Source organism: Tiliqua scincoides, chromosome 7 (assembly GCF_035046505.1).
Source record: "Tiliqua scincoides isolate rTilSci1 chromosome 7, rTilSci1.hap2, whole genome shotgun sequence".
Taxonomy (NCBI): Eukaryota; Metazoa; Chordata; class Lepidosauria; order Squamata; family Scincidae; genus Tiliqua; species Tiliqua scincoides.
The window spans coordinates 1,769,806-1,789,641 of NC_089827.1; the positions used below are offsets into that span (position 1 = coordinate 1,769,806).

The 19,836-nt window shown below is 47.9% G+C and overlaps 1 protein-coding gene across 1 annotated transcript in view; it reads right to left on the reverse strand.

The window, feature by feature from the left end:
- Positions 1-16,268, reverse strand: part of A4GALT (alpha 1,4-galactosyltransferase (P1PK blood group)) — a 32,731-nt gene extending 16,463 nt beyond the window's left edge. The window contains exon 1 of the mRNA XM_066633428.1: positions 16,206-16,268. The gene's annotated coding sequence lies outside the window, so the exon portion shown is untranslated. The remainder of the gene's footprint in view (positions 1-16,205) is intronic.
- Between the last annotated feature and the right edge of the window lie 3,568 nt (positions 16,269-19,836).

Below are 19,836 nucleotides of genomic sequence, written 5' to 3' on the forward strand. Positions count from 1 at the left end.
TGAGCTGCTTGGGGACAGGGCAGCATTATTGACTCTCTGCCAATAACTAAACCTGTGTAAACCACTTTGGGAACGACTGTTTGTTGAAAAGTGGTATATAAATAACATATCCTAATAAATAATACTGTTGTTGGCATCCTTCAGTCTCGGAAGACTATAGTGTCACGCTCTGAATGGTGGTTCTGGAACAGAGTGCCCTCTCCAGTGCGCGAAGCCTGGGTAAAGCAGGTATGGAGGATAGGCTGTTACCCATGCAGCAAATTCCCCCTCTCCACGTCGCTGAAATGGTCCAATGGAAAGGCCAATGGAAATAATACTAATGGCAAGAAATGCAGCAATCAATAACTGGTGGTAACGCTCAGTGATAATATCCCCCCTCCCCGAATAGTTGGAATTAATCTGCACTAATGGGCTCCCATTGGAGCAAATTGCTGTGGGAATGTCCAATGAGTCCCCTCTTCCCTGCAACAATCGCAATATTGGAGTCGGTGTTCATGTTCATGCATGTGTTTGTTTTTTTTAAACAGAGGCTTCTTATTATCTTTGGTTTCTGAAACTAACAGCCCAATCCTATCCACACTTTCCTGGGAGTAAGCCCCATTGACACTAAAGGGACTTACTTCTGAGTAGGCATGCATAGGATTGGGCAGTGAGTGGAAATGACTGGACCTTCTTATTAGTGTTGTGGACTGAGTGTTGCGCCTGGAGCAAGGAGCCCTGGGTTCAAATTCCAACTCAGTCATGATGCTCACTTGCACACAATGTGTTTCACACAACTGCCCTCTTCCAAGGGAGTTGCTTTTTTTCTGTCTGTACTCTTTGTTGTTGGCAACCTTCAGTCTCGAGAGACTCTGGTATCGCACTCTGAAAGGTGGTTCTGGAACAGCGTCTAGTGTGGCTGAAAAGGCCGATTCGGGAGTGACAATCCCTTCCACATTGGAGCAAGTGCAGTCTGTCCCTGGTCTGTCTCCCTGGCTATGGGCCTTCCTTCTTTGCCTCTTAGCCTCAGACTGTTGGCCAAGTGTCTCTTCAAACTGGGAAAGGCCATGCTGCACAGCCTGCCTCCGAGCGGGCCGCTCAGAGGCCAGGGTTTCCCCCTTGTTGAAGTCCACTCCTAAGGCCTTCAGATCCCTCTTGCAGATGTCCTTGTATCACAGCTGTGGTCTACCTGTAGGGCGCTTTCCTTGCACGAGTTCTCCATAGAGGAGATCCTTTGGGATCCGGCCATCATCCATTCTCACGACATGACCGAGCCAACGCAGTTGTCTCTGTTTCAGCAGTGCATACATGCTAGGGATTGCAGCACGTATCAGGACTGTGTTGTTAGGAACTTTGTTCTGCCAGGTGATGCCGAGAATGCGTCGGAGGCAGCACATGTGGAAAGCGTTCAGTTTCCTCTCCTGTTGTGAGCAAAGAGTCCGTGACTCGCTGCAGTACAGAAGTGTACTCAGGACACAAGCTATGTAGACCTGAATCTTGGTATGTTCTGTCAGCTTCTTGTTGGACCAGACTCTCTTTGTGAGTCTGGAAAACGTGGTAGCTGCTTTACTGATGCGTTTGTTTAGTTCGGTATCGAGAGAAAGAGTGTCAGAGATCATTGAGCCAAGGTACACAAAGTCATGGACAACCTCCAGTTCATGTGCAGAGATTGTAATGTAGGGAGGTGAGTCCACATCCTGAACCATGACCTGTGTTTTTGTCAGTCCAAAATCTTGGCAGGCCTTGCTAAAACGATCCATGAGCTGCTGGAGATCTTTGGCAGAGTGGGTAGTGACAACTGCATCGTCGGCAAAGAGGAAGTCACGCAGACATTTCAGCTGGACTTTGGACTTTGCTCTCAGTCTGGAGAGGTTGAAGAGCTTTCCGTCTGATCTGGTCTGGAGATAGATGCCTTCTGTTGCAGTTCCAAAGGCCTGCTTCAGCAGGACAGCGAAGAAAATCCCAAACAAGGTTGGTGCAAGAACACAACCCTGCTTCACTCCACTTCGGATGTCAAAGGGGTCTGATGTGGAGCCATCGAAGACAACAGTGCCCTTCATGTCCTTGTGGAAGGATCGGATGATGCTGAGGAGCCTGGGTGGACATCCAATCTTGGGGAGAATCTTGAAGAGGCCATCCCTGCTGACCAGGTCGAAGGCCTTCGTGAGATTTATGAAGGCTATAAAGAGTGGCTGTCGCTGTTCCCTGCATTTCTCCTGCAGTTGTCTAAGGGAGAATACCATATCAGTGGTGGACCTGTTGGCTCGGAATCCGCACTGTGATTCTGGATAGACGCTCCCTGCAAGTACCTGGAGCCTCTTTAGTACAACTCAGGCAAACAGCTTTCCTACAACGCTAAGGAGAGAGATGCCGCGGTAGTTGTTGCAGTCACCCCTGTCACCTTTGTTCTTGTACAGCGTGATGATGTTTGCATCCCTCATGTCTTGAGGTACTCCACCTTCTCTCCAGCAGAGACAGAGGATTTCATGCAGCTCAGTGACGATGATCTCTTTGCAGCATTTTAGGACTTCAGCAGGAATGCTGTCTTTTCCAGGTGCCTTGCCAAAGGCAAGGGAGTCCAGGGCCACGTGAAGTTCTTCTAGGGTTGGTTCACTGTCAAGCTCTTCCAGCACAGGCAGGCACTCAATGTTGTTCAGTGCTTCTTCGGTGACTACATTTTCTCTGGAATATAGCTCAGAGTAGTGCTGCACCCAGCGTTCCATCTGCTGCGTCTGATCCTGGATGACCTTGCCTGTGGCAGACTTCAGAGGGGCAATTTTCTTCTGTGTTGGACCTAGGGCCTACTTGATACCATCATACATCCCCTTGATGTTGCCCGTGTCAGCTGCTATCTGTATCTCGGAACAGAGCTGGAGCCAGTAGTCATTAGCACATCTCCTGGCAGCCTGCTGGACTTTGCTTCAAGCAGCTCGGAGGACCTGCAGGTTGCACTCACTGGGACAGGCCTTGTATGCTGCTTGAGCTCTCCTCTTTTCCTCAATGACTGGTGTCAACTCCTCAGAGTGGGCTTCAAACCAGTCTGCCGTCTTGTTGGTCTTCTTGCCAAATATGGACAAGGCATTGTTGTAAACGGCATTCTTGAAATGTTCCCATCTGTTGGATGCGTTTGCATCGACCGGGCCTGGAAGAGATTCCTCAAGCGCTCGTGCAAATTCCTCCACTTTTCTCTGATCCCGGATCTTGCTGGTATCAATGCGAGGTCTTCCTTCCTTTTTCGTGTGGTACAGTCGCTTTGTTTGCAGTTTCACTCTGCTGCACACCAGGGAATGGTCGGTGTCGCAAGCAGCACCCTGATAGCTGCGCGTGATCTTGATGCTGGGAAGGCTGGAGCGTCTGGTGAAAATCAGGTCGAGCTGGTGCCAGTGCTTTGATCTTGGGTGTCTCCAAGAGACTCTATGTTGGGGCTTTGTGTTGAAGAACATGATGCTGACACAGAGACCGTGATGACAGCAAAACTCTAGCAGGCGTTGGCCATTTTCGTTCATCTTCCCAGTGCCAAACTGATCTAAGCAAGTGGGCCACGAACTGTTATCAGCACCAACTCTAGCATTGAAATCGCCAAGGATGAACAATGGCTCTTTTAGGGGGATCTTCTTGATAGTGGTGGCCAGGTCATCATAGAATTTGTCTTTGGCTTTTGCTGGAGACGACAGAGTCGGTGCATAAGCACTGATGAGAGTGACAGGTCCTGCTGATGATTGGAGCTGCAGGGACAAAATTCTTTCACTTCCCACAGTAGGTGGGATGATGGATTTCAGCAGGGTATTTCTGACCGCAAAGCCAACGCCATGTTCCCTGGTTTCGTTTGGTGGTTTTCCCTGCCAGAAAAATGAGAAATTTCTCTCCTTGACAGATCCGGAATCTGGCAGCCTAGTCTCTTGAAGGGCGATGATGTCCATCTGCAGTCTTCTCAGCTCCATGTCGATGACAGCTGTTTTGCGTGTGTCGTCTATTTCTTGCAGGTTATCAGAGAAGCCAGGTGTCATTGTCCTTACGTTCCAGGTGCCCAGCTTTAGGGCAGGAGTTTTCAGTTTTTTATTGCATGGTGCAGAGTTGTCGATCCGCTTGTCGGTTTTCACCCTAAACCCCACGCACCCCGTGAGGTTAACGGACCGTGGCGAGGCAACACCTTACTGACTGGGGACTGCCCAGCTTAAGGCGGGCGGTAGCTGCCCAATGAGATGCAATGATCTCTCCCACTGTCGGAAGCAGCCCCTGGCGTCACGCCCTACGCCAATCAAGCGAAGACTTGTCTGTACTCTACCCACAAGATATTTTTTGGGAGTACGTGTACTGTACATGGGCGGGGGGGGGTGAGGGGATGAATCCTTGGTGCAGAGGCCCCTAGCAGTTTTTTTGCTTTTGCCACTTTGCTGCTGATGCCACTGTGACTCCTGTGGGCAAGGAGATGTGCGCTGTGGTATCCTTGTACCTGGTTGTGCATGTGTGGTATCCTTGTACCTGGTTGTGCATCCTTTCCAGCACTGACATAAGGGCAACCCAGCTCTGAGGTAAGGGAACAAACATTCTCTTACTTTGAGGAGGCCTCAGTGAGCGACACCCAACTGCAGGGTGCAGCACATGTCCTGTTGGCACCGCTATGCCAGTGCTGGAAAGCACTGACCTAAGGGGTTAGGACTGTGCCCTGAGTTCGTATGTGGTCCTTGGGGCTTCTCCCCATGGTTGAGAGAGTGCCTATGGCTGTGTTGCTCATTCCTGGTGGCTGGCGGGGGGGGGCACTTCTCCCAGCACTGGTCACTCATCAACCCTGCACCTGCTCCATCCTGTTTTGTTCAGAAGTGCCCTCTGATGGCACTTCTCTAGCTACCCACGTTGGGACTGGTTGAATGCAGTGATTGGTTCCTTGGACACATACATACAGCACACAGATGTCACACTGGTGACGCACCAGTGTCATGGTGATGACACATGAACATCACGCCAAGGATGACGTCAGGATGCCACTCCATGCTGAACAGTTTAGGTTGGCATTTCCCTGGTGAGTTTTACTGGGAGGAGCTGGGCAAGCCTTGCTTTGCCAAGACAAACTTGGCATGCGGTTCTGGTTGCGCTGGCATGGGAGTGCCAATGGCATGGCATTGCCAGGCCAGGTTTAGGATGTGACAGGCATCATGCCAGTCTCCCTCTGCAATTGGCATGATGCCCACATAGGATTGGGTGGGTCTTTTCTTTTTTACCCACTTCAAATTCAATAAATAGTCTCATCTTGAGTCCTAACTGACTAACAGTGCAATCCTGTGCATGTCTAGTCAGACCTAATCCCAGTGAGTTTAATGGAGCTTACTTCCAGGTAAGTGTGAATAGGATTGCAAGCGCTGTTGGTTTCATTATGAAACAAGTGCAGATTTTATGAATCTATTTTTGAGTATGAAAATGAACCTAAACACAGATGTCTCTCCTGGTTGGCTACTGGAAACAAACCACAGCGAGCGTGCTAGATCTTGTTCCCTTTTCTCTACTTTCCATCCCTCAACTATTATTTTCTCTTTTAACCCCACTGTTGTACTCGTGCCTTCTGAAGTATAGCTCTAAGAGAACACTGGAGCCCAAGTCAATGCTCCTGTACTATTGGCAAATGGTGCAGACTTCTAGCCTTCTTGAACCCTTTCCCTGCACAGAACTAGCCCCTCTGCTGGCTATCTGGTTCTGTCTTGCTGGGCAGAAAGAGATGAGTGCAATTAGCATTTCAGGAACATGACCCACATCCACCCCCTCACTGCTCATCAGGGTCAAGTGCACAGGCCCGCTCTTACTGTTAAAACCAATCCACGCGGACCTGACCCTCAGAAAACACAGGTGTAGGTGTAGATTGAACTTCTGAAGCAACACCCCTTGAAGTTGTGCAGCGACTTGTGCAAGTTATACTTTGTGGCAGAGGAAAAGTATTTTATATGTGCTGTTGTCGTTTTCCTTTGTTCCTGATGGTTATAATGCAAAACAACCCAAAAAAATAACAGTGCGGTTGTTTGCAAGTTTACTCAGAAATAAGTCTCCCTGTGCTCAGTGGGACTTATTCCCAGGTAACAGCCCAATCCTATCCACACTTTCCTGAGAGTAAGCCCCATTGACTCTAATGCATGCATAGGATTGGGCTGTAAGGGAACACAAGATTGCACCGTAAATGGGCGAAAAAATAAAGCAAACTATTATTTTTAAAGTGAAAGCTCCATATTGTGGCCCAGAAAAATAAAGAATGCCAGGAAAACACTAATCTTTGATCATTATTTATACTCTGTTGATATGATGCAAACAGAAGTACCTTTTCAGTGCAAAGACCAAAGCCATGCTCTTTCTGTTGGCTTCAGAGAATAGGAGGTGCTCAGGTCCAAAATGTCGTCACAGACAGCACAGCGACTTCACCTCACCCTCACTGCAGCCACATCAACCTGTGCTAGAGCTTACTGTCGTTCCTGAACATCATGTGGTAGATAAGCAGGCAGAAAAGTGTGAAGGGTTCATGAAGGATGCTTTGCTTTTTACAGAGGAATTTCTATTTCATTGAAACTATCAGAATTAGACATTGGGAGTGTGGATCTGGCAAGACTGTCCCCACCTAAGGGGCATTTACACCACTGGAATGAACTGCCAGGTTCATTCAACAGACTGGGGACGCTCACTGTGCAGGGGATGGAAGGGAGGAGGGTGGAACTGGGAGGGGTGGAATGGGAGAGGATGGGGTGGGGAGGAGGGTAGATCAGACTGGGAAAGGGGGTGGATTTGGTGGCAGTGGTACGTGATGAATCCTAACTCCCTTCATAGGTCATTGCAGACTTGCACCATCTATAAAGCTGGCGCAGGTCTGATTTGACCCATGGAGGCTGCTGGAGCTTACCCCAGGGCAAGGGAATAAATGTTCCCTTACCCCAAGGAGGCCTCAACATGCCAAAACTCCCCCGTGGAATACAGCGGAAGCCCTGCCATGTTGGCACCACATAGGACTGGGCTGTGAGTTAAAGGAAGTGATTTTCTTCACCAAAAATTGCTCCTACACTAGCCTGCACTTATATACAGTGAGAGACTTGCTCAAGACATGGCTTCTAACAATTGCGAGTCTCCCTGACTCATTTCCATACAGCTCTCTCTCAAAAAAAAATCCCTTCTGCTTCAACGACAGCCTCCAATTGTTCTGAAAATTCAGGATTAGTCTCTTTTCTCCTGTCTTCCCCCTCCCGCCACAGAATTTCAAATGCAGCTCTCAGATTGGCCACTCTCAAACCCTGTACCTCCCAATCTTGGATGAAAGGTGAAGGATTTAAACCTTCTGGAGCTGTGGGACATCACAGTCATCAGGCCTGTGGTTTACCCAAACTTCTATCTGGAACTGATCCCAAATGCTTGCTGGTTTGCTGGATCTTGGCTCTGAGCAGCAACAGCATCTAGATAGCTCAAGCACAATGGAATGAGCTTCCCTGGTTCCATCAGCCTGGGGGAATGTCCTGAAGGGGGGAAGTCACAAATTTCTGACCCCTTTCTCTTCCCCTGACTTAACCCAGTAGAGTCTTCCATAACAGAATCCCTCCGCAACTCATATCTGCCACCTTGTGAGTAACACATGCAGGCAAGGCAGCCTTTCCAGTGCCAATATTGGTGATGTAGAACAGGGGTGCCAATGGGCCAGATGCAGCCTTCAGAAGCTCTTTATCTGGTCTTTTATCATTGGGCTCTCTCAGCAGTGCTGAGGCTCAGGGAGGAAGAGACAGGAGGCCTTAAAAGGCAAGGAACGCTATGGAGACCAAGAGGAGTGAGGCAGAGAGGTGCTCCTGAGGTGCTGGGAGAGCTCAATTATCACACGGGCCACCCTTGGGGTCACTTTGCAGAGCACCTTTCAGCTGTTGAGCTGCAAAGTGACACCTCAGCAGAAGTGGCACTGCTGAAAGGGCAGCCCACGTGATAATTGGGCTCTCTCATATTTTGAAAATATGATCAAGATTTGCACATTTTCTCTTCAGCCATTTGCAGCCGAGTTCCTACATGAGAACAAAAAGCTGATTTCCAGCTATCATCTGCTTAATGACATCACTCCCTGATTAACGACGTCACTTCCAACCTTCAGCAAGTGTCATGAACGTAGAATGCGCAATTCTCAGACAGAGCTAGTCATAAAGTTTTACATCTCCTTGTTTAGTCAGAAGCAGAGCAAGAGTGCCAGAGGTCACCGTCTGCTTTTTCATCATGTACTTTTTCATGTACTTTTTCATGAAGTACGTGAAAAGTACTTCATCATGTACTTTTTCATCATGTACTTTTTCATCATGTACTTTTTCATCATGTACATCATGCTTTTCATCATGAAAGAAAAGGTATTTTGTTTTCTTTGGAGAAAATAAAAAAGTTTCCTATGCTGGAAAAATCTTTGCTGTGCTTTGGTGTGAGCAGAGGAGAATGTGATATTCTGAGTGGAGCTAAAAATAGCAGAACTTTTTCTGGGAGACAAATATTTACTTAATAAGCTGAGACTGGTGGACACCAACCCAATGTAGGCTAATCTTAACTACGAGGGAGGAGTAAAGTATCAAAAATCGCAGTGCAAATGCCCACCAGCAAATGAGAAACACTGAGACAGGAAGAGGCTCTGACATCCAGACTTTCCGCCAGCTGCAGTGATGGAGCTTCTCTAAAAACAGAAAGGGGGAAACCTGGACTTTCTCATATTTGGCTCCTAGTGCACCAGTCTCTGGCTTTGCTGATATGAAGACTTCCACTTAAAAAAAAAAATTACAAATGATGTTCTCTGCCTTACAATAAATTTATGGGCTTTAATTACTTTTCAGAGACAGATTCAAATAACTGTTGGCTTTTGTATTTTCGGGGGGGGGGTAGCCCTTGCTCTTTTGTCCCAGCATGCTTTGCTGCACACATTTGCTGAGCTATTTCTGCAACAGGCAGTGTCTCTAATTAGGTCTGCAAAATGATATCTTCCTTCTTTTAAAAGGGTTACAAACTGCAGACAATCACCATGCTCAACAGCGTGATTTCTCTCTCCTTTTGCCAACTCTCCTTTTGCTTGTTTACCTCCGTTTAATATCAAACATGATGCGGAGATTTTTTTTTTTTAAAGAAATGACTGCATGCTGCGGAGTCAACCCCCTGCTCCAGCTAAGGCGGCCTTGTCTGCACTGACTTGCCAAGGCTTTGTAGCATTCCAAGCTCCAGCACTTGTTTCCCAGCCCTAATTGGAGAAGATGCCAGGGAGAGAAGCTGGGGCCTGTGTGCGCAGAGCGACAGCAGGGAGCTGCTTAGGAAGTCCACCAAAACCACTTGGTGAGTCCTGCCGCTTTACTAACCCTGTATGGAATTTTCCTCTAGGTGGACTTTACATGAACATTTCACACTACTACTCTACAGACTTTGTATATCTGCTACATATGGTGTTTGCACTAGGATCTGCAACTTAGATTTTCCTTTCGCTAATTGCTCTCCAAATTCCCATGTTTCATTGTAGTGGAGAACAAACTGCCACAATATTTCTGCTTGGGCACTTTATCAATGCCTAAAACTCAAAAGGTTGTATCCTAAGTAGACTTACAGCCCAATCCTAGCCACACTTTCCTGGGAGCAAGCCCCACTGACTTTAATGAGACTTACTTTTGAGTAGAAATGCATTGGATTGGGCTGCCAGGCTGCAATCCTAACCACACTTTCCTGAGAGTAAGCCCCATTGAACAAACTAGGACTGACTTCTGAGTAGACCTGGTTAGGATTGTGCCCTTAGTCATGACTAAGGGTGCAATCTTATACATGCTTACCTGGGAGTAAGGCCTATTGTACTCAGTTGGATATGGCCTATTAAATTCCACTTAGGATACAACCCAATATATTCAAAAGAAGACTTGCATCTTTCCTTCCAAGCCTCCCTTTCCTTGTTCACTCTCCTTCTCGTTGACAGTAGGGCGTTACATGTTATGCTAAACCCAGTATGTTTTTTTTGTAAATAAAAAGGTGCAGGAACTCACAACTTGTTAATCTTTTATATTTATTTATTTATTTTCAAACCATTTTTTTTTGGAGAAATAAAATATTTTTTATGTGCTTCCCTCTAAAGATGAACTTACTCCTGAGTAGACATGCATAGGATTGGGCTGTCAATCTCCACATCCCCTTCCCCCTAGCTACTTTTTCTACACATGGGGAAAAATACTGTACAGGTGCACTTGTAGCGTGTAGTATGTAGTGTGGCACTACTTCGAGGAGAGGAAGCAGTGCGTGGATTCTGAAAAATGGCTTACATGAGTTCCATGTAGTAAAATTACTCTAAGCAACTGTGGGAGTAAGAACAAAAAAGAAATTCTTACACGAGAGGGGTCCTTAGGTGCACATAGAAACAGCTACGTTTGCAAACAAGCGATTAAATATGGTTTAATTCAGGTACATGCGCTGCCTCCAACGTATTCTCGGCATCACCTGGCAGGACAAAGTTCCAAACAACACAGTCCTGGAATGTGCTGGAATCCCTAGCATGTATGCACTACTGAAACAGAGACACCTGCGTTGGCTCGGTCATGTCGTGAGAATGGATGATGGCCGGATCCCAAAAGATCTCCTCTATGGAGAATTCGTGCAAGGAAAGCGCCCTACAGGTAGACCACAGCTGCGATACAAGGACATCTGCAAGAAGGCCTTAGGGATGGACCTCAACAAGTGGGAAATCCTGGCCTCTGAGCGGCCCGCTTGGAGGCAGGCTGTGCAGCATGGCCTTTCCCAGTTTGAAGAGACACTTGGCCAGCAGTCTGAGGCTAAGAGGCAAAGAAGGAAGGCCCATAGCCAGGGAGACAGACCAGGGACAGACTGCACTTGCTCCCAGTGTAGAAGGGATTGTCACTCCTGAATTGGCCTTTTCAGCCACACTAGACGCTGTTCCAGAACCACCTTTCAGAGTGCGATACCATAGTCTTTTGAGACTGAAGGTTGCCAACTATATATAAAATTCAGGTATCAGAATACTCTATGTCTTTGGGAAGGCGCTTGGCATGCAATTGTATGTTCTCTGCTGCCCTGAGCAGCTGCTGTGCATTGCTGGAGAGGAGCTGCAAATGCTGGCTGGCAAAGGGCATGCTTGTGGGGGAAGGATGAGGAGGATCTCTGGCAAGGCTGGACAGCACTTTGTACACACGTAGAACCCCTTTTCACCTGCCCTTGGCATGTGAAAACGGGTGCAGATATATATCTCTGCCAGGATTAAGAGCCCAATCCTAGGTATGTCTACTCTGAAGTAAGTCTCATTCTAGTTAATGAAGCTTACTTCCAGGAAAGTGCCTAGGATTGCAGCCTAAGAGCCCAATCCTATGCATGTCTACTCAGAAGTCCACTTTAGTGAATGGGGCTTACTGTGGATAGGATGGCAGCCTCAGGGCCCAATCCTGTGCCTGTCTCCTCAGAAGTCAGTCCCAATAGAGGCAGTGGGGCTTCCTCCCAGGAAAGTATGGAAAGGACTGCAGCCACAGAGCCCTTCCTCTGCCTGTCTATACAGGCTGCAAGGCTATGACACTTTCCCGGGAGTAAGCTCCATTGAACACAATGGAACTTACTTCTGAGTAGACATGCATAGGCTTGGGCTCTCAGGCTGCAAGGCTATGCACCCTTTCCCAGGAGCAAGCCCCATTGAGTATGAGACATACTTCTGAGTAGACACGCCTAAGCTTGTGCTGCAGATTGGCACGGGGGCTGCACCAGCCAGCTTCCTTCCCCTCCTCCTCCGACAAGCCAGAACCTGGGCGTTCCGTGGGTGCAGCAGCCCGTCTCCCTGGCGGTCTGCCCTCCTCGGCGTCGGCACATGTCCCCCACGCCCTCCACCGGCTTGGAAGCTGTGCTGGGAAGCAGAGCGTGGGGGGAGGGAGGTGGGCTGGGCTCAGGCAAGAGCTTGGAGATGGGGGCAGGAGGGGGTCGTTGTGCGGTCAGGCAGGGGCCAGGCGCCCGCCCCCCCTGCACTCCCCAGCACCCACCCAGCGAACGCCTCTATTTGGCTCCCCCCTCCTGGAATGCCTCCAAAGGGGAGGGGCCCCTGCAAAAAGGTGCCAGAACTCCATCCCCCCGCGTTCCATTAGAAAAAAAGCCCTGGCTAAAGCCAAGTACAGCTGCCTGTAAAGGGCCCACACTTCCATATGAATTGCTGTTCCTGGATTCATTTTTACAGAATGGCCGTCTGTACATAGATTGTGCTTGTGTTGAATGGAAAGGGTGAAAGCAGACTGAGAAGGTTTGTGCCTGGCCGGTTCCGTTTAAAGTGTGGACAGCCTGGCTGTCACTCTCCACCCTGCCGATTCGGTGCACAGCCCTGGAATCTCTCCTTCACTCCTCCCTCTCCTTTGCTGACCAAGCAGTGGGTGGGTGACTAATGAGAATTCACCCCTCCTGCTGCCTGCTTCCCCCTCCACCCTGATAACTCTCCCCATTGAATCCTGCTTGGTTTACTGGGTGATGATGGGAACAATGGCAGCCACAGACTATCCTCTTTCTCCGCCTGGTGCTGTCCGATTCCCGGATACCCCAGCTGCCAATGCAGCATCTGGGAACTGTAAAAATCACACGGGGGGGAGGAGGCGGGCAGGTGGCGGGCAAGCAGGTAGAGGGGCAGACCATTGCAGCTATTGCTCCCCCACAATTGCCCAGTAAGTATCCCGACGGTCCGCAGAGGGGAATGGTGGCAGCAGCAAACAACCTGGGGGTTGGCTGGACATGGGTGTGGCGGCCCTTGTGTGGACATCAGTCACTGGGAGCAGTTCCCCCTGTGGCACCATTCCCAACGCTAACTTTGCCCTTTCTCCCTGTTGAGCACAGATACATATTCAGTAGTATCAAGGAGAAGACTAGGCCGGAATTTTTCCTCCCTGATTTTGAAGTGTAGGTGGGTGTTGTGTTTTTTGTGTGTGTGGAGGGAGTATTTAACATAAGAAGAGCCCTGCTGGATCAGGCCAACAACCCATCCAGGCCAACTTCCTGCATCTCACAGTGGCCCACCAGATGCCTCAGGGAGCACACAAGACCACAAGAGACCTGCATCCTGGTGCCCTCCCTTGCACCTGGCCTTCTGAGACAGCTCCTTCCACAACCATGAGGTTGCATGTCCCCAACATGGCTTGCAACCTGTGATGGACTTTCTTCCATAATACCCTTTCATAGGTATCCATAGGCCAGATGCCATCACCACCTCCTGTGGCAAGGAGTTCCACAGACTAATTACATGCCGCGTAAAGAAATATTTTCTTTTCTTGCAGCCCCCCCCCCCACCTGCAAGCCAAAGCTGTACAATCCCAACAGCATTATACCACATGGTAAAACTGAATGCAGAGACCAGCACTTCACAAGAAGCCATGGGAGTGGTGGAGAAACAGGATGGGCTTGTGGTGTGTGGTGCGCATGAATACACCCATGTGCACATTGGTAAGAGTCGGGCTGCCCCAGGTTATACCAGCCTGCAGAACAGCCTGTGGTGTTTCTTCCAGCATCCTAGAGAAATTGTAGTAAGATTCATCACTCAAAATTTCCGGTGGTGCAAAAATAACCAGAGGTAGAAAAGGTTAAAAACACTGACAGCACAATCCTAACTGCTGCTTGAGATGACTTAATTGTCCCTGTGCCAGTTCAGAGTGTGGCAAGCAGACCACAAAGCAGACCACAAAGCACATTTGCGACTACACAAGTTGGTGCCGCTTCCAGAAGCAGCACTGGTTGGAGTGGATAGGCTTGCACTGGGCAGTGTAGGGGCTGTGAGAGAGCGTTCTGGGGGCAAGAAAAAGCTGTTTAGGGCAGAATGGGGGTGGAACAGACCCAGGAGGGGAGGCTGGACTGACGGAGACCTCCTCTGCCATATCATAACCCTCTTCCCAGCCCACCCGGCATTACTCTGGGCTTCCAGGATCTGCACGTGCAGATCCAAGAAGCCCCATAGCGGTGACTGGGGCTTTACTTGGAGTACTAAGGATTCTGTATGGGCTGGTATAGGAGGAGATCCATATTGGTGGCACCATCTTGTCCTGGGTGACACCAACCTTAGTGACACCTCTTCGTGCTGGCAGGGACAACGTTTCTATGCCTATTCAGGCAGCAGTTCCATTTGAACCACCACTGCATGAGATAATAAACTTTTCATTTCTGAGTGTTATGTCTTAGGAACTCTGAAATCACAGTTTCTGGGATCCTAAACAGCTGCTGTCAAACACACTCATGTTGGCATCCTTCAGTCTCAGAAGACTATGGTATCACTTAATCCCATCTGAATAGTGATTCTGGAACAGAGTGTCCTCTCCAGTGCGCGAAGCCTGGGTAAAGTAGGTATGGAGGATAGGCTGTTACCCATGTAGCAAATCCCCCCTCTCCATGTCGCTGAAATGGTCCAATGGAAAGGCAAATACGGTTGGTTCCTGCAGCATCGCAGGAGTTCAGCCATGTTCTGCCTCAGGGACTCTGGCTCCGGATTTTGCCTCGAGGTTGATTCTTGAAGCCTCTTCCACAACTGGATGTAGCCACAAGGCAGTGGAGGTTTGGGATCAGAGTTTTCCTTCTCTCAGATGAGCTGCCTTCCCAGGCTAATGAGTCCCATCTACACAGTTAGGCAACTGTTACCCTGCACATGCCTGATCTCGTCTGATCTCAGAAGCTAAGCAGCGTCAGGCCTGGTTAGTACTTGGATGGGAGACTGCCTGGGAATACCGGGTGCTGTAGGCTTATACCATAGTCTTTCGAGACTGAAGGTTGCCAACCACACTCATGTGCTGCTTTCTTAAACCTCTGCCATGTTCCAACCTCAGTCCTCATTATCCCAAGTTTCATTCACCCTTCTTTCCACCTCTGCCCTAAGGGGTCCAAACTTATTTTGTTTTCGGGGTTTTTTTAATAACCCCTCAGGATATAAAGGGTGCAGTTGAGTTTCATCACAGAGTTTATGCAGGATGAACCTGTTGAGCCATTTCTGCCCAGCCCACAGGTTTACACTGTTGCATATCTGCAAGCTTGGGCAGAAGTCAATTAATTAATCTGTTACAAATGGAGATGCACTTTGAAACCTTGCATTCCAGTTTTGTAGTATGGCACCCACTTCAGCAAGCTCACAATGTATTTGATGCACCAATACTATTTTTCTCAAATCTAACAATTTGGGTTCCAATCAAATCAATGGTTCTTCCATTGTGGAACTGAAAAAGAAACCTCAACATGGCACTCTATCCACAACCACACCCTGAGCACGGCTGGCTATTAGTGTGTTTATTTTCACCAGCTGTGCTTTTATCCAATGTGTTTATTCCCTATTCTTCCATCAGAAATGGCCAAAGGGATTTAATAGTGACTGTTTAATTAAATCATTAAATAGTGATTTAATAGTGACTGAGTGGCTACAAGTCAAGCATTGCTAGCTTGACTTGTAGCCAACAACCCTTCGCTCCACTAATTGCTAACAGTGGACTTGATGATTGTCCTGGACTACATTTGTCCAGTCTGCACTCCAGGCCTCCTTGCTGAGGAAATCAGAGATAACTGTAAGCTGTTTGCCCACTTTACAGAAATACAAAAATAGCAGAAAATTCTTTTCCCACACCACAGTAGAAAATGTCTCCTCTTTAAAAAAAAAAAAAACTGTTCCAGAACCTCACTGAGGTCCACTTTAGGCTGTGATCCTAAACACTTATGTGGGCGTATGCCCCACTGAGTTGAATAGGAGTAACTTCTGAGTAAACATACCCAGGACTGCACTGTGAGTCCAGCACTGTGTTCTGTCACCAAACAAATTCATCAAGTTTCTCACAAAGCAGAACATGAAGACAGTGACCCTCCCTTGCTGTTTTACACCCCAGACACCCAGTAATTCCAGACTCACGACCTCTACATGAATGGCTCTATTCTCTTACAAAGCCATGGGCCATCAAGGCCGTCACCGCTTCTTGAGATAGCAACGTAGAACTTCTGACTCTTGCCCCTCATCTGGTCCTAATCCAAGAAATCCAACTCACCAACTCATGCTGCCTGCAAGTGTTTGAGAGACCCAATCCTGCTCTGACAGGTGTGTCTCTCTCATAATACAAGATACCAGATTGTTTTCCGTGCCAGGATGAAACAAAAAACCTAAACAGGCAGTTTGCTTCCCCCCACCTTCACCTCTTGTCAGTTTCTTTTAGTTATGATTAGCATCTTGCACAGTTCTCAGCGGCAGCCCACAGTCCCAGAGGTGGTTGTAACCCCAAATCCAGGCTTACCTCCTCCTTGATCTCCCAAGGGTGTTGCTCCTGGTGGCTGATGTTTTCAGAAAGGAAAGGAGCCGTTTCTCTTCTGGGCATTCAGGTTATTACAACCTTTTCTCTAGCAAGATCCACCCCTACTGGTCTGGTCATTCTTCCTGCACAACCCCATGTACGGCTGGCTCCACCTCTCTTTCTAAACTAAGTCCTGCTTTCCAGAAACAATAAATAATACAAGCTGGCAGCTATGAACAGTTTTTTCTTTTAACCCTCAAGACAGGCAATTCTCCAGCATCCCTGATGTTTAGCAAATAGCAACAGGGAGAGTTCTTCACTCCTTGCCACCATTCCCAACACCCAGACTAGTCAAATCATAATAAGAGTCAAATAGTCAGATGGGTTCTGTTTACAACTAATTTTGGTAATTAGAGGCTCTGAGACCCCCCCCCCAATGCTTATTGTCATTAACCAGGCAAATGTCATCTGATCCTGAACTGTGACTCAGCATGCCAAATATAATTTCCTCTCTTTCCTTCCTCTCAGGAGTTCCTTGCAAATTCAGAGCACCCTATATCATTTTTGAAATCATGTTATTGAGACATAAAAATATGTGCGTAAACAAATGATCAAACGATGAGCTGGGAGCCCATCCTTCCAACATCGAAGCATCCATTTCTGGATGGAGAGGACTCTACTACCTAAAATTCACCATGGCCGTACATTATTGGGAATAGAAGAAAGGTTGCCATGAAGGCAGCCTTTATTATTCCTCTTCACATAGCATGACACTCCAGGGAATCTTTGCCAGGTAAACAGGTTAATTGGTGCTATTTAAAGAGACAGGGGAAGATACAGTCTTTAAAGTGCCTCTTCAGCTTCTGAAATTGGATGCTTTCAATACTGGGCAAGAAAATACAATTCCTACTCAACACAAATGCACACAATAATTGTGCGGCACTGGCTAGTCCTATATTCTGGAGTCTACCCAATGTCCACACAATCCAGAGAGATTTTAAGAAGACTAACATTTTTAATAGTGCATTTCAAGCAATCATGGTGCTTCAAGTATGCTATCCCTGTAATTGTTGCAACAGTCCTGTAAGGAAGGTCAGCAGCATTCTTCCCAAATTGCAGATGGGGAGGGGGGGCTGAGATTCAGGCCAATCCAATGGGGGTCTTACAACGGAGGGTCTCGCAATCCACCACCAGAAAGTCAGGGATAGTGGTGCAAGAGCCATGCCACTGTCATGTGCACCAGGACTCCCAGCACAAATGGCTCTCAAGTGACAGTGATGGGCAGAAGCCCTGCTGAACCAGATGGGTCGGTAAGGGGTGGATCTGGAGTGATTCAGGGCAGGGAGAGGCTCAGGCAGGGTGCAGCTCTTAGCAGCAGCTGTGCACACCAAGTTCCCATATCCCTTTCCCTACCCCAGAACACCCCCTAGGTCTCCTTGGACATGCACTGTGATAACAATATGCCCAGCTCACAATATGGAAATATCCCAAGATGCCCAGTTCACCCATAAGGCTCTTCTCTGACCAAAAAGCTATCCCTCTCAGAGAACCAGTTAACTGTGATATGGGCCTCCAAGGGTAAACAGAAAGGTCCTAGATAAGGGCAATCAACAAACGAGGATAAAAAGGTTAGGGTAAAAGGGATGAGTCAGAGTACCAGACCCCCTCTAAGGGATATCTCTGAAAACAAACTGCCAATGTGTGTTGAATTGCCATCCTCAGATCAACATCCTGTACTGATAACATGCCAAATGTTGTTTTAGGCGTCTGCCTGTGTTATTTTTCCCTATAAAACCTGCATTATTGTAATCCTTCTGGATCCTCTACATGTGTGGAGGTCCTGTTTGCAAACGAGTAAACGTTAAGAAGTTCTTTGAATTCTCCTGTCGCCTGTTTGATTGCCTCTCCAAAATCCAAAGAATCGTGTGTGTGTTCATTCGGGGTCAACTGGGAGCTGGTGTAGGTCAAGGAGACCCACTGAAGGCCAGGTGGCCTATGGAAAGGACAGGTCCTCTCCTGGATTGAGAACTGGTTGAAGACCAGGAAGCAGAGAGTGGGTGTCAATGGGCAATTTTCACAATGGAGAGATGTGAAAAGCGGTGTGCCCCAAGGATCTGTCCTGGGACCGGTGCTTTTCAACCTCTTCATAAATGACCTGGAGACAGGGTTGAGCAGTGAGGTGGCTAAGTTTGCAGATGACATCAAACTTTTCCGAGTGGTGAAGCCCAGACGTGATTATGAGGAGCTCCAGAAGGATCTCTCCAGACTGGCAGAATGGGCAGCAAAATGGCAGATGCGCTTCAATGTCAGTAAGTGTAAAGTCATGCACATTGGGGCAAAAAATCAAAACTTTAGATATAGGCTGATGGGTTCTGAGCTGTCTGTGACAGATCAGGAGAGAGATCTTGGGGTGGTGGTGGACAGGTCGATGAAAGTGTCGACCCAATGTGCGGCGGCAGTCAAGAAGGCCAATTCTATGCTTGGGATCATTAGGAAGGGTATTGAGAACAAAACGGCTAGTATTATAATGCCGTTGTACAAATCTATGGTAAGGCCACACCTGGAGTATTGTGTCCAGTTCTGGTCGCCGCATCTCAAAAAAGACATAGTGGAAATGGCAAAGGTGCAAAAGAGAGCGACTAAGATGATTACGGGGCTGGGGCACCTTCCTTATGAGGAAAGGCTACGGCGTTTGGGCCTCTTCAGCCTAGAAAAGAGACGCCTGAGGGGGGACATGATTGAGACATACAAAATTATGCAGGGGATGGACAGAGTGGATAGGGAGATGCTCTTTACACTCTCACATAACACCAGAACCAGGGGACATCCACTAAAATTGAGTGTTGGGCGGGTTAGGACAGACAAAAGAAAATATTTCTTTACTCAGCATGTGGTTGGTCTGTGGAACTTCTTGCCGCAGGATGTGGTGATGGCGTCTAGCCTGGATGCCTTTAAAAGGGGATTGGACAAGTTTCTGTAGGAAAATACTGCTTATTTAAGGAAAATACTTATTAAATACTGTTAATAACTACGTCACATTTCCAGCTGAGGTTAAATTGGACAGTTCACAATCTTGGCTTCTCTGCTACAGTTGCTCTTGTCTGTGTGTGCGTGTGTGTGTGAGAGAGAGATTTATTTATTAAGCACCACAGGAGTTGTCCTATCCAACTTTCCAGCACCGATGCAGCCGTGCCAATGTGAAGGTAAGGCTGTGTTGCAGCTGCATCGGTGCTGGAAAGTTGGACAGGAAATTTGGATAGGCTTGAGCCTCAAAGGAGTCTAGGCGCCTAAAGCAGTCTACAAATAGTTTCCCCCAGCAAACCTGTACTCTTGAAAATGAAATACACCCAAGGAAAGACAGGGGAGAAGGAAGAAGCTCAGCTCAGGGAAGGAGAGAAAGGGGCTTTTATTGTACCTGAAAATTGATACAGGACCCAGAGAACAAGTTGCTTGGTGTTCACATTCCTTCCTCAGATGTGGGTTTGGGTCACATTCTTCTGTTATAGGAGCAACTTAATAGTGTTCTAGATAAGTGCTATCCACAATGCTGTGAGGGACACTTCTTAAGAATACATGTAGTTTGGTGCACTGCCTCCTTTTCCTGCACAGCCTTTGTATCTCAGGAGTGGCGGGC